The sequence below is a fragment of the Miniopterus schreibersii genome (genome assembly GCF_964146895.1).
Source record: "Miniopterus schreibersii genome assembly, chromosome: 2".
NCBI lineage: Eukaryota > Metazoa > Chordata > Mammalia > Chiroptera > Miniopteridae > Miniopterus > Miniopterus schreibersii.
In genome coordinates this window covers 10,677,037-10,691,259 of record NC_138102.1, presented here as the reverse complement: position 1 = coordinate 10,691,259, position 14,223 = coordinate 10,677,037, and the positions used below count along the sequence as shown (strand labels likewise).

At 46.7% G+C, this 14,223-nt stretch overlaps 1 protein-coding gene across 2 annotated transcripts in view; it reads right to left on the bottom strand.

Moving 5' to 3' along the window:
• Positions 1 to 14,223, bottom strand: part of MTUS1 (microtubule associated scaffold protein 1) — a 118,606-nt gene that overhangs the window by 93,592 nt on the left and 10,791 nt on the right. Inside the window, exon 2 of one of the 2 annotated variants that reach the window (XM_081130160.1) lies at positions 10,504 to 10,608. The exons of the other annotated variant lie outside the window; for it this stretch is intronic. The gene's annotated coding sequence lies outside the window, so the exon portion shown is untranslated. The remainder of the gene's footprint in view (positions 1 to 10,503; positions 10,609 to 14,223) is intronic. 2 annotated transcript variants of the gene reach the window in all.

Genomic DNA, 14,223 nt, shown 5'->3' with positions numbered 1-14,223 from the left:
TTAAAAATATATTTATGCTCCAATGAAATAAGACACAGACACATTCTTTATGGACTGTCCTGTTTTGATAAAAATGTCTTCCATAGAAACTGAAGTGAAAAGATCTGGAAATCATTTATTTGGAATCTTGGGCCAGCTATCTGCTCTCCGCAGCATGAATAGCTAGTGTTACTTTGCAAAACAGTCAATGTACGTAGTCCCTAAATAGAGAGGACTTTCAAATTCTAACAACAGATTGTCCAATTCAGGCAAATACATTCCTAGAGGTCTTGCATGCAGGCAGTACACACATGAAGTCAAACACACAACAGACAGGCTTCCTGAAAGAAGACACGACTCCCTCTCCTCCTGTAAAGAGGGCCCATTCACGGAGGAGGGGTTGGCCAACCTGATGACTCATTCATCTTCCAGTGTGTAGAGTAACCGGAGTTCATTCAATCCAACCGACCTTCTCTGGGAGAAAACTGTGGTCTAGAGAGAAAAAGATGACTTCTAGTGCCACCTCTGTTGCATAACTCTAGGAGTCACCACTCCCACCATATCTTATGGAAAAGAAACCCCAGGGGTACCACTTACACTAGAGATGACAGTAATGGTGCCGCCAGAATCGTGCAATGGGGGAGCCCGGATTACTTCTGAGATCATGCAACTATTTGGAGACAGAACCAGGATTAGAAAATCTTACCTCCAGCCCCTTTGGCTCACCACCATCTTGCCACATAAAAAGATGGGGGGGGGGCACAAAAGGTAATGGTGCGTTTAGGATAAAACCCCAATTTTTACCCTCTTTAACGCCATGCACCTTAAACACCCGACGTGACACGGCGGGAGTCCCACAGACAATCCTGCATTATATATACTACAAGGAAAACTGCAGAAACTAGAGACAACCTACAGACCAGAAGAACTTTAAAAAAATAAAAGATGCCCTACACCGATGTAAAATATTCAACAGCCTGTGTCCCAAAGCCACAGATGAGAGCAAGAGTCAGCACTGCACTTGTATTACGCTATAGCCCTACTGGTCTCCAGCTCCACCACAAAGGAGAGAAGTGAAGGGATTCATAATCACAGCCACCATGTGCGTCTGCTAAAACGAAATTATCTGGTCCTGCTTCTGGAAGACGAGGCCAGCGTCATCCCTACTGATGTCATACCAGGGAAGCACTTTTGGCTAAAATCACTGATGCCAATTAAGATAAGACACGAGTACATTCAGTCCTCTACTGGGTCTCAAAAGAGATTCAATTTTTCGACAAAGGGAAACTAGGCCAAAAACTCAACGCCACATGTTCAACCCTTTTTGGAACCCAGTACCTCTCAGTGATATAAGTAAAAACACTTGAGATCATTACTTAGCAGAGTACATAAGCAGAGTTCGTTCTTTAGTCTCTGAAACTGCACAACTCCCTGGGATTCATCACAGAGAATCAGAGGGGTAAGAGGCAGGGAGAAACAAAATGGGGACGGGTTTTTGAAAACGTAGTGTCATGCGAGCCTCGGGAAGATTACAGAACAAGACCGCTGTCATCCACATAAGAGTAGAAAAGAGACGACTATGAACTAAATCATCCGTCCAGCTTGCTAAGCATGTGCAGCAAACACCCCCACACAACCTTCCCCGCCTTTCCCCTGCTTGATTTGAAAGGTTAACTTGGGCTGAGAAACTATGAGTCTTTATTCCCTGAGACACCAGTGAGGATCCAAGGGAAATAAAGGTATACAGTAAAATAGGTAGAAAGACTAGGAATCAGAACTCTGCTTATTTACTCTAAGAAATAACGAATGATAGCTACATCACTGGAAATTAATGTCTCTGAACCAAACTTTTAAAACATTTTGGATGCCTCGGATCACCAAACCCAAGCGCAGCAGTGAGGTGAGGGTCTGCGAGTCTAGGGTTAGCCGCAGGAACTCGAGGCTGCCTGGAGCTCTGGGCTGCTGGAAGCAGTTCAGAAAGCCCAGTGTTTGCACCAGGGGCCCTCGGGCACAAAGGAACCTCAGGGACAGACGCTGCACTTGGATGCAGCACCGAAGCCCAGCAGGGACCTCCCAGGAAGGGCTGTCTCCCGTCTCCCTCATCACTTCTGTTTTTGACCAGCGTGCAGACACCGCACCTCCCCACGCTGGTATCAACAGCTAGTGTTTCCGAGTGGAAACTCGAGCTCAAAGCACGCAGCAGGTACGTGGGTCGCGGGTGCAAAGCCGCTCATTCAAAGCCCATGCCCCTGCACACACTTCCTGCCTCACCTCCGTTCTCCTCGTGACACCACCTTTAGCCAGACTGCTGGGACCGGCAGTCCCCAACGCACAAGAGGGTGATCGTCCAAAGTCCATACGGAAATTTACTCCAAGTCAAAAGTAATTTTCCTAGAGCAATACTATTAAGAACGATTAGGTCCCCAGGTTGGCCGCTAAACAGAAACCCATTGAATTCATAATGTGAGGACCAGCAGGTTCAGAAAGACCTACCAAGCCCTCAGTTTATGTATAAAGACCAAGAAGCTGAATGCAAGTCAGAGCGTTACTTCATCGGGAAAAAAGCATTCCAGGTCAGGTCAGAGCAGAGCAGAGAAGCGAAGGAGTTGCTTTTTCTACGTGACTCGGGCTCCCACCAGATGCCACGGAATATGTATGATTCAGCAACAAAGGGAATGACATTCTGACACATGCTACACATAGGTGAACCTTGAAAACATGCTGAATGAAATAAAAGAGACACAAAAGGACACAAATGGCATGATTGCTCTTAGAAGAGGAACCTAGACTAGGTCAATTCATAAAGATAGGAAGTAGAAGTTACCAGGGGCTAGTGGGAAAGCTGAATGAGAAATTATTCTCTAATGAGTTCATAGTCTCTGTCTGGGGTGACAAAAACTCTGGAGCTAGATAGTGGCATTTAGTACAGTCACACAACACTGTGAATGTGCCTATAGAACAAGAGAAAAAGATCTTAGAATTTGGGGCTGCCTTGTGAATATCTGAGATTGCAAATGCTAAATGCACAAATGTACAGGGTCGGCACCACAGCACTCACTACTGTGCTGACCACCGTGACACTACACAGCTGCCACATGGAGCTAGACAGTCACAGAGAAAGAGTCCAGATGCACACAGGAATAGGTACCTTAAAGGCTGCAAAAGTTCCGTCATTAAAATCTTCATTTAAAGTCTCACTCTACCAATATGAGTCATCAAACAGATCAATGATTTCAGAGAAGAGGAAGACGGTGATAGTAACCAGGGCAAACCCAACTGAGCCACACAACTTAGGAACAGGCTTCTAGGCAGGCGTTTCAGCGTTAAATCGAGGTGCTTAGGCCCCCTAACCACTCACTAACAGTGTTGATATTATTTCCGGAGAACAGCTGATGCAACCACCTCTACAAGGAGCACGCCCACTCAAGGCCCACTTAATAAGAAATTCCTTCTCCGGGGTTAAATACATCTCAACCTGACTGCATGGTTCCGAGAGTAAGAGCTGTGTAACAAGCATCCCTGTACTGACGTAAGTCTCGGGCATAAAGTCTTGCTTTGTGTTAGCATTCAATAAATGTTGACCGTCAATCAGGGTTTCTTAGCTATCCATTAAACAGCACTCACAGATGATGGATCATAACTAAAAAGCGGCAAACAACTATTATTTTTCAATCTTGCATCTTTTTTTAAGATTCTTCCTTTTTATTGAATTTATTGGAGTGACACTGGTTGACAAAATTATAAGGTTCCAGGTGCATGATTCCACAGCACATCATCTGTACTCTGCATTGTGTGTTCACCACCCCAAGTGAAGCCTCCGTCCATCACCATTTATCCCCCATACCCTCCTCCACCTCCCTCATTCCTCTCTCCTCCCCCCCCCCAAATCACCACACTGATTCCATGACCATGAGCTCTCTCTCTTTCTCTTTTTTGCTCAATCAGCTGTCCGTCTGCTATCTGTGAGTCTGTCTCTGTTTTACTGGTTTTACTCATTAGATTCTACACAGGAGTGAAAACAACTATATTTTTAATATCTAAACACAAATATAAAAAAACTAGGTACGTGTAATACTCTCCTGACACCTTCCTCTTTAAAGACCTGATTGTAATGGTCCTCTTGGAAAGCAATGTCAACAGTCATAAAAACGGGTTTTACGGCCTGACTTGAAGTGAAAACCTCTGAGTGTGAGCACAGTTCACAACAGCGTCCCTGCTCTGAGAACAGCCCCTTCTGCTCACTGGAGTGGGCTCCACCGCAGGAACCAGCCCGGGGAGAGTCACCGCCCTCAAACGGGCCCCGTTTCCTCTCCCCAGCATGTGGAATTTGAAACAGCCAGCTGGGCACAGTGCGTCCATGGAACCCCCTGGAACTGAAAACATATAAAACCAAGCCCTGGGGATTAGTCTCCTTCCTCCAGGCGCCCCGAAGCATAGGAAGAGAGTATCCACAGAGCAAAGAATGCTACCAACGTCCCGAGAGATGCAGAAACGAGAACGAATGAAGGGATTACTGACGCTTGCTTCATGACAAGGGACCGATCTGAAATTACAGCATTGTAACTCAATGAAACACTACCATGAATTTTTGTTTCTTTCTACAAGATTAAAAATTGTTTGCAGTAATAAAATTTGAATACTAACATACCAATAAATAAATAAATATGCAGTTCACAAAACAACTAGGGAAATGTGGGTTTTATGATTACAACCATGTAAAATACACCGAAAAAGAACATGAGAAAATGAAAACAGTAGACGTGAATGGGGGTGTGGGGCTGTTGGGCTATCGATGCTATTTTCATCCTGTTATTAATTAAAACCAGGAAGAAAAATCTAATAATTGCCAAAAATGAGAAATAACACAAATGTCCATCACTGGTGGGTGAATTAAAAAAAAAAACAACGAAATATATCCATATAGTGAAATGGCACTCAGCACTGAAAAGGCAAACCACTGATGTGAGGAGAGCGAGGTATCACAAACACACACGCAAAGTGAAAGATGCCCAACACAAACGATATTCAAACGCTCTGGAAAGATACCTACATACTGTCTGGAAAGGCAAGACCATGAGGACAGGAGTCCCATCGGGTGTCTGCCTGGGAGTGGAGGGAGAGGACCACCAGGGGCACAAGGAAACTTAGAGATGATGGGAATTTCTATTTTTTTTTTTATTGTGGTTGGTGATTACACCACTCTACGTTTGTCAAAATTCAATGAACTGTCCACCTGAAAAAGGCAAATTTTACTATACGTAAATTATACCTCAATAAACCTGACTTAATAAAGAAGACACTGAGTTTGGAAACCACATCAAAGCTGGGAGGAGGCACCTCTAAGATAGTTTTTCTAACACTGGGTGACGTTCATTCATCAGACTTATCGAGTGCCCAGCATATGCCAAACCCTGCTAGGTGTCACCGGAGAGGGAACAAAACAGACAGAGGCGGATACAGCTATGCCACAGAAACTGTAGTCAATGGAGAAAAGCATGGCACTCTGGGTGCTATCAGCCGAGTCCGGGGTCGCTGGGACCTGGGGAAACGCACGTGGCAGGTAGGGAGGCAAAAAATGGAAAGGTTTCAAGTGGGACATTTTATCAACAGTCAATAGCACGCAACCGTCCACGGGGATGAGGCGCACCTGGATGCTAGCATTTGATGCCACGAGAAATGGGGCCTCCTAAGTAAGCATCCAGGTGAATGAAGGTCTCAGAGCAGCAGAAGGGACAGTGGGAAGGAGATGTAAGCAAGTGCTTTGATTTCAGGGACCCTCAAAGGATATGACTGTCCCCCCACCTATTATTAGCATTTCCAACATGGTTAATGCACGCATTCCCTGAAACAAGGGCCCCCAAGGGTAACTCAATGTTCTGGTGGTTTAAAGAGATTGGTTGTACTTAAGTTTTGACTGATTTACCATGGTTTCTACAAGCTTATCAAAGATTCTAAATGATTACACACACACACACACACACACACACTTATTTTAAAAAGTGAACTAAAGTGTTCCCTGTTTGGTAAACAAAGCTCTTCACTCCACAGGCACGGCTCGGAGGCACTGGGGGTTTGGGTCCAGACCACAGCAATAAAGCCAGTGAGTGTAAAAGTCATGTTTACGCTTTACTGTAGTGTATTCGGCGTGCAATAGCATGATGTATAAAAAAGCAATGAACATACCTTAATTTAAAAATACTTTATTGCTAAAAAAAATGCAGACCACCACCAGAGCCTTAGCAAGTCCTAGTCTTTTTGCCGGTGGAGGGAGGGTCTTGCCTCAACGCTGACGGCTGCTGACTCATGATTAGGGTGGTGGCTGCTGAAGGCTGGGATGGCTGTGGCCATTGCTTAAAATAAGACAACACTCAAGTTTGCCCCTGCAAGCGACTCCTCCTTCCGTGGACAACCTCCCTGTAGCATGTGATGCTGTCTGACAGCATTTTATCCACAGCAGAACTTCTTTCCAAATGGGAGCCAATCATCCCGAGCGCTGGCCCTGCTTTATCCGCTCCGTTTGTGCAGCATGCTAAATCCTTGGCTGTCGCTTCGATCATCTCCACAGCCTCCTCACCGGGAGCAGCCTCCATCTGAGGAAAGCACGCTCTTCGCTCGTCCGCAGGAGCGGCTCCTCACCCACGACGGTTTCATCATGAGGCTGCAGGCCCTGCTCGATCCTTCTCTGACCAACCTCGAAAGGCCGGGCGTCAGGCTGGGCTCAGCCCCCTAGCCCCTTCCTTTCCTACGCTTGCATCTTGTTTTAAGTGCACCCTGTTTGGGAACTCCCGCAAGGGGACGTCCAGGCCTGGTTCTCCCGAGCACTCCTGATTTGAGTACCCAACTGTCAGGCCCACGTCTTCGTTTGCCTACGGAACAGGCATCTCACACCTCCCCTGTCCGAAAGCGAACTCCAGGCCTGGGGACCCCCTCCAGCTTCCCTCTTGTCCCAGGGTTCCTTACTCTCAGTGGAAGACACCACCAGGCACCCAAGTGGAGAGTCAGCCTTGACTCCCCTTTCCCGCTCCCCCCAGTACTGACTCCAACAGGTGCTACTTCGGAATACAGCCCGAACGCAACCATTTCTCACCCGCACTGTTACTTCAGTCCAAGCCACCGCTGGGCAAATCGTTAGCCTCTTGCCTCCCTATAACACAGTCTCTGAATTACAACAAGAATTAGCCTTCTGCACTGTAACTCAGCTCACGCAGATCCCCTCTCAAAACCTTCTATGGTCTCTCATCACACTTAACATAAAAAATAAACCCCCTGACGTGCAACAGTTGGCAACAGATTAGCCCCTGTGCTACAGGGGACAAGAAATACCTTCATAGGCAAGGAAGTCCAGCTGCCACCCCCAAATCAGATGATATTGCTCAAACCTCCCAGTCAACTCGAGAGGCAGAGGAAGAATCACTGAAAATCTATGACCACCGCGCCTAAGCCAATGAGTATTCAAACAAAATACACCCCCTCTCATCTACTCATACCTCCACAATTACCCAGAAGGCTGGGACCAAAAAGGAGGCTCTTGGCTTTTTGACCACTGCTTGTTTACATTTCTAAAGTGCTCTGATTTCACGTTAAACAGGAAAAAAGAAGTCCCTAAAACAATTATTAATTTTTAAATGTGTTATATTCAATCAGAAAACAGCTACCGCTCTGAAAGGTTATTTTGTATCTTTATTTCAGACTAAAGGTTCTTCTAGCTCCTACGACTTCAACATAAATGTGCACCAAAGTATCCAGAGTGTGATTACTAAATGTGTTACATAACTCGCCCATAAATTCCCACTTTAAATGTATAGGTCTTTGTGTAGGTCTGTTGTCTGCACATTTTCCAACAAGGCCTCCCTCTGTGTTCCCAGGCAGTAGAGGAGACAAGGCGCGCTGCTGTTTGCACTCCTCAGACATACTGTGACTAACGTCGAACACAAAATACTTTCTTGCAAATCAGAAATATCTAGAAATATAGCCCACTGCACCCAGGCTCATAAAAAGGATAACCTCCACTATTTACTCTAGTAAAAGTTTCTAAGGGAAGTCAATCACTAAAGCTTTTCCTTGGCAGGAAGAAAACGGTCAGTGTGCGCTTTTCACACCTGTCTGCAGACAGCCCCTCCCTGCTGGACCGCCTCCGCATCCCCTGGCAGCCGGGGCACAGCAGAGGCTCTGGGCCACTCGGGCCCTCCTCCTAAACTGGGGCTATTTTTAGGCCTACTGGCCTCGCTCTGATTTCTAACTTGGCCCTGAATAGTCATCAGGCAATCTTTAGAAAGAAACCCTCCAGAAGCCAGGCAAGTCCCAGTAGGATTAGCAACTCTCCTCTGCTAACGCAGCAAGAACCCCTGAACCCTCCAAGGAGAACACCCTCCAAGGAGAACGGGCTCATGACCTTTACAGCCCTACCCACCCACGGCCCTCCTCTGGCCAGCCCAACACCAGGCTCCAAATGTGCCAGCCCATAGTGCCCGTGACTTCATCAGGTTAAAAAAAAACTGAAGATGAAAGAGATCCTAGTCTCATGAGAATTTTAACCCATGTGCCAGAAAATCTGAAACAACTCAGTGTTGAGATTTCTTCTCCCTAAAATATCATGTCCGGCAGGAACATTAAGATTTAAGATTTATGTAACAGCCTTGGAAAGGGGCCACTATTGATAAAAATATTCGAAGAAAATTTTAGTCACCTTTCAAAACAAGAAAAGCGTACCAAGACAGTGTAATGAGTTAACTATCCCCCTGTGCTATTTAAAAATATAACCATATAGTATAACGTCTGTAATTGGAACAGGCTACCAGAAACACTAAATACGTCTGATGTTAAAACTCTACCCCAACGACTGCTGCACCTCTATAAAAAACTACAGTGACATGAATTTCAATTTAAATGTTGGGCTGGTTTTTCCATCTCACTACTAAAATGAAGCACAAGAACCTCAGACTAGGCTTGAATGCTTCAACAAGTGGAATTTCATGGGAGAGCACATCTATAAAATAGAGAGGAAAACACACTGATGTATTTCATCCTGCAGCTTTCCTCCAAGGAGACATCACGACATACCAGAACTGACCTTTTTCATTCCGACTTAAATTTTGTAAAGGATGATACATCTGTTCTGAACCCACAAGCTTACAGCATCAAAAATATTTGCTGTCCAGATTCTTAACGCTAAATGAAGACCTGGTGAAAACGTTAAGGAAAACACGTTGGCCCCAGTGTCTGAGACTGGCTGGCATGACTCAGAGCTGCAGGTCCCAGGAGCGATGGGGACTCACTCGCTGCCCTGACGTCACAGTGAGCGTCTGTTTACTGGGAGTCTCTGGCCCTGACGCTGAGTGAGCACATCTCTGCCTGGGAGGTGTCCTCCCCCCATCCACTCTGGAGTTCCAGGATGGTTAACGTGGGGGGGGGAAAACAAGAGAACAAAATAACACAACATGGGCTTCGGGGAGCAAGAAACTCAGTCAAGTCCCCTCCCTTACCCTCATGAGCAGAACGAAATCTCACGGCTGCAAAACTGACTACTTTTTGTACTTCTCAGATGGAAGTATAAGAAGGGATCTTAGAACTCAATAGACTCGGAGGAATAGATGGTGTGATTTTTTTTTTTTTAAAGACATTGAATGTTATGCGTATTGTGCTATAGAAGAAAGGAAGTTCACATGTTCGGCTTTGTTTAGCTTTATATTTCTAAGGCTAAGATGTTTAATGCAAAGCCTTTAGGTCCATGAAAATGGTCCAAGTCTGGCTCCTGATTGTATGATGGCCTCTGAGAGCATTGAAAAGCATTGGTACATGAGAGTCAATCAAGACAGACACCTCGAAACAATTACCCTCTGCAATAAACTCGCAACAGAAACAATTCTATCACATGCTGACTCCCTCCTTCATAGCAACCTGCAGCCAACAAATCCCAGACTAACTGAGGCCGGGCCACCGCTCCCATTCTCGCGGATTTGTAGGCCCCGATGGACGGCAGGACAGACTGGCTCAGGGTTTAAGGTCAAGATGGATGCAATGGAGACATGCACTTAAAAATGGGAAGGAAAGTTCTACTCATGCTCACTCGGTAAATATTTGTGGAGTTGAGCAGCCCAGCTCTTGAAAGTGAAAAATCCCAGTATCCACTCACGCCTTTCTCCAAATGATTTCAGTCCCTGTATAAAGTATTTAAATCAGAACTTAAATGAAAATAACATTTCTCTTCTTGGATGCTGTAAAAGCAAGAGGGCAGTGTGGTTTTCCCCACCACTGAATAAACATCGGACATTTGTTAGCAACAGCAACTGTACCAATTTCCTTGCAACTGTTCTCCTTACACCAGAGGCTTTCAAAAAAGAAATCATCCTTATGTGATCTGGGTTATATTCACAGCCTCCAATTAGCTATAAAAGGAGGAACCCGGACAATAACATTAGTCCCACAGAAACTTAGTAGCTACAGAATGGGGGCTGGTTACTTTGTGCACCATCCTGCCCATTCCCTCATCCCTGCTATTAAGTGACCTTTTACTACAAAGCTTACCTTCACTCAGCAAACAGTCACTAATCGCCAAGCGCGCGTCAGCTAATCTGCAAGGAGCACAGACAGTTCCTGTCTTCAAGGAGCCTTCAAAGAGCCTTCAGTGCACTTGAGAAGACAAGACAGTACAAGGAGATAATTACAAAAACTGCGCAAGTAAAATCGACCAGAGCCTAAGGGAGCTCCGCGGGCGGGTGTGCGGGGAATGCTTCAGCCCCGGAGAGGACGAAGCATAGGGAACAGGCCGTGAGTGCGGCTCGGTTTCCAGGTGTTATGGACTAGTAAAATTTCCCCTGCTAAAATCTGGAGACACAACATGGGAAAGCCGGCTTTTAACTTTGCCACTAAGGACACGTCAGACAAAAATACCCGTTTACAACCACCAGCGATTAGGAAAGGCCGTTTTTACGACCACCAACACATTAGAAAAGGCCATTTCTTTAACACAAAAAAGAAGGGATTACACCATGCCGATTAAAGAACATTCTTTTAGTTTAGATTACACAAATTTAGCCTGGTGAACATTTTAGGACATGCTATGTTTTTCTCCACGTCACGGTATCACGGCAGACGCGCCGTTTCCAAGCCCCTGGTTCGCAGATCCCCACGTGGAACCTCGGGGCCGGGTGAAAAGGGCGGCAGGGGAGGGGGGGGGGGAGAAGGGCGGCTGCCAGATGGGAGTCAAACGGCAGTTTCCCAACCCTCCGGGAAGATCAAAGAGGAAGACCGGAGAGAAAGACACACATAAAAGAAGTGCTGAGAGCGCCAATGGCCCACAAGGGGCCGGGGACAGACCAAGGAAGAGTCGCTGTGTCCTGATCCCTCCGCTGGAAGCCGCAACGGAGACCACAAACACCAGCACACACGTGGCCAGAAGCGTCTGAAGGCCAACCACGAGGGGCGACCCAGCAGAGGCCACGGCCATGGCGGGCAGCACAGGCGCCAGGGAACCTCGCCCGCTGCCTGGCGGGGCGGTGCTATAGAGGGCGCTGCAGAGCGCCCCCGGGCCCAGGTGCCATCCCAGCTGCGCGTGTACCGGGGACGCAGGAAAGCAGCCCCGAGAGGAGACAACAGCCCTGAGAGGAAGTCTGAATTGACCGTATCTTGTTTTGTTTTGTTAATTCTCACCTGAGGATATTTTTCCATTGCTTTTCAGGGAGGGAGGGAGGGAGACATCGACTGGTTGCCTCCCGCACACACCCTGACGGGCGAGGATCAAGCCTGCCTGCAACCCAGGTACGTGCCCTTGGCCAGAAACGAACCCGAGATCCTTCAGTCCACAGGCCGATGCTCTAACCACTGAACCAAACCAGCCAGGGCTGAATTGACGAAATTTAAACCCTTAAGTTAGGGAGCATGTTCAATCACTGGCGCCTAAACGCACTGGGGGACTGGTTCATCCTCAGGAACATAGAAAACAGGCACAGTAATCCAGTCAGCCCAGAGCACATCCCCACAGTTCTCTGGATTACGTAGGATCTCACCCACCTCACACCAGCTCATACTGTTCATACGTATTTCAGAGAGGAAAATCAAAATAGAATTAAAAAAAAAATACTCATTCCTAATAAAGTTGACAAGTATTGTAGAGTGAGGCTGACCTAACAGCTGAAAATCTATGTGAGGCTTTTGAACATCAGAAGGACTTTTGGGCAAAAAAGCTGTGTCCACAATGTTCAGGGCATCAGGGACTGACAAGCAGGGACTGTCTCTCGCTGACGCTTTGTCAATTCGTACTTGTCCAGCCACAGTCAGCGAAGTGTGAGGCCAGGACAGGGCAGCGGGCAGCTACTTATTCCTCAGATACAGATAACAAAGGACACACACAGCACTTCAAAGTCCACAAAGTATTCTCACAGTCATCCCCGGAGTTGACAGTGCATAGGACGGACAGGTCCCATGACTGGCACCTTCCTCCAAAGCCTCCTCTCCTTTTACAGATGTCAAACTTGACATTTTCACAACTTTAGCACCTTGCCCAAGAAACAGAGTTAATAAATAGCAATGGACATTAAACCCAGCTCAAATGTGTAATCTTGGTCTCCCTTCCACCCTCCCTCCCACAGGAATAAAACCTACTAACTTTCAGCAGCTCTGGAAAGCTATGGACCACGGCTGCCAAGACACAGAGGGCATGTGCTATTCATGGGGAGCCCCCACGCTTACTCAACAACTGACTTACCTACCGTGGGCAAGGCAAAAATAATCTTGTCCACCTTTCCTCATCTGTGAAAACTGATATAACAATAACAATAACTCTCCTAAGGGTTGTTTTAAGAAATAAGAGGAATTTGGGGGAATTTTCTAACTCACACACAAGTGTTACTTGCCACTGTTATAATGGCAACAAACTTTATTATTATCCTCAGTTTACTTATGACCAAAACTTAGCAACATGTTCATATGGTCAAGGGAACTTTCTGGGGTAATGGACATGTACTGAATGGATGATGGATGGATGGATGGATGGATGGATGGATGGATGGATGATGGATGGATGGATGGAGGATGGATGGATGGATGGATGATGGATGGATGGATGGTGGATGGATGGAGGGTGGATGGATGGAGGATGGAGGATGGAGGATGGATGGATGGAGGATGGATGGATGGATGGATGGATGATGGATGGATGATGGATGGATGGAGGATGGATGGATGGATGGATGGATGGATGGATGGATGGATGATGGATGGATGGATGGATGATGGATGGATGGAGGGTGGATGGATGGATGGATGGAGGATGGATGGATGGATGGATGGATGGATGATGGATGGATGGAGGATGGATGGATGGATGGATGGATGGATGGATGGATGATGGATGGATGGATGGATGATGGATGGATGGATGGATGATGGATGGATGGAGGGTGGATGGATGGAGGATGGATGGATGGATGGATGATGGATGGGTGATGGATGGATGGATGATGGATGGATGGATGGATGGATGGATGGATGGATGATGGATGGATGGATGGATGATGGATGGATGGAGGGTGGATGGATGGAGGATGGATGGATGGATGGATGGATGGATGATGGATGGATGGATGGATGGAGGGTGGATGGATGGAGGATGGATGGATGGATGGATGGATGATGGATGGGTGATGGATGGATGGATGATGGATGGATGGATGGATGGATGGATGGATGGATAGATGGATGATGGATGGGTGATGGATGGATGGGTGATGGATGGATGGAGGATGGATGGATGATGGATGGATGGATGGATGATGGATGGATGGATGATGGATGGATGGATGATTGATGGATGGATGGATGGATGGACGGATAGATGGATGATGGATGGGTGATGGATGGATGGGTGATGGATGGATGGAGGATGGATGGAGGATGGATGGATGATGGATGGATGGATGATGGATGGATGGATGGATGGATGGATGATGGATGGATGGATGATGGATGGATGGATGGATGATGGATGGATGGATGGATGGAGGATGGATGGATGGAGGATGGATGGATGGATGATTGATGGATGGATGGATGGATGATTGATGGATGGATGATGGATGGATAGATGGATGGAGGATGGATGGATGGATGGATGATGGATGGATGGATGGATGGATGAATGATGGATGAATGATGGATGGATGGATGGATGGGTGATGGATGGATGGATATGGATGGATGGATGGATATGGATGGATGATGGATGATGGATGGATGGATGGATGGATG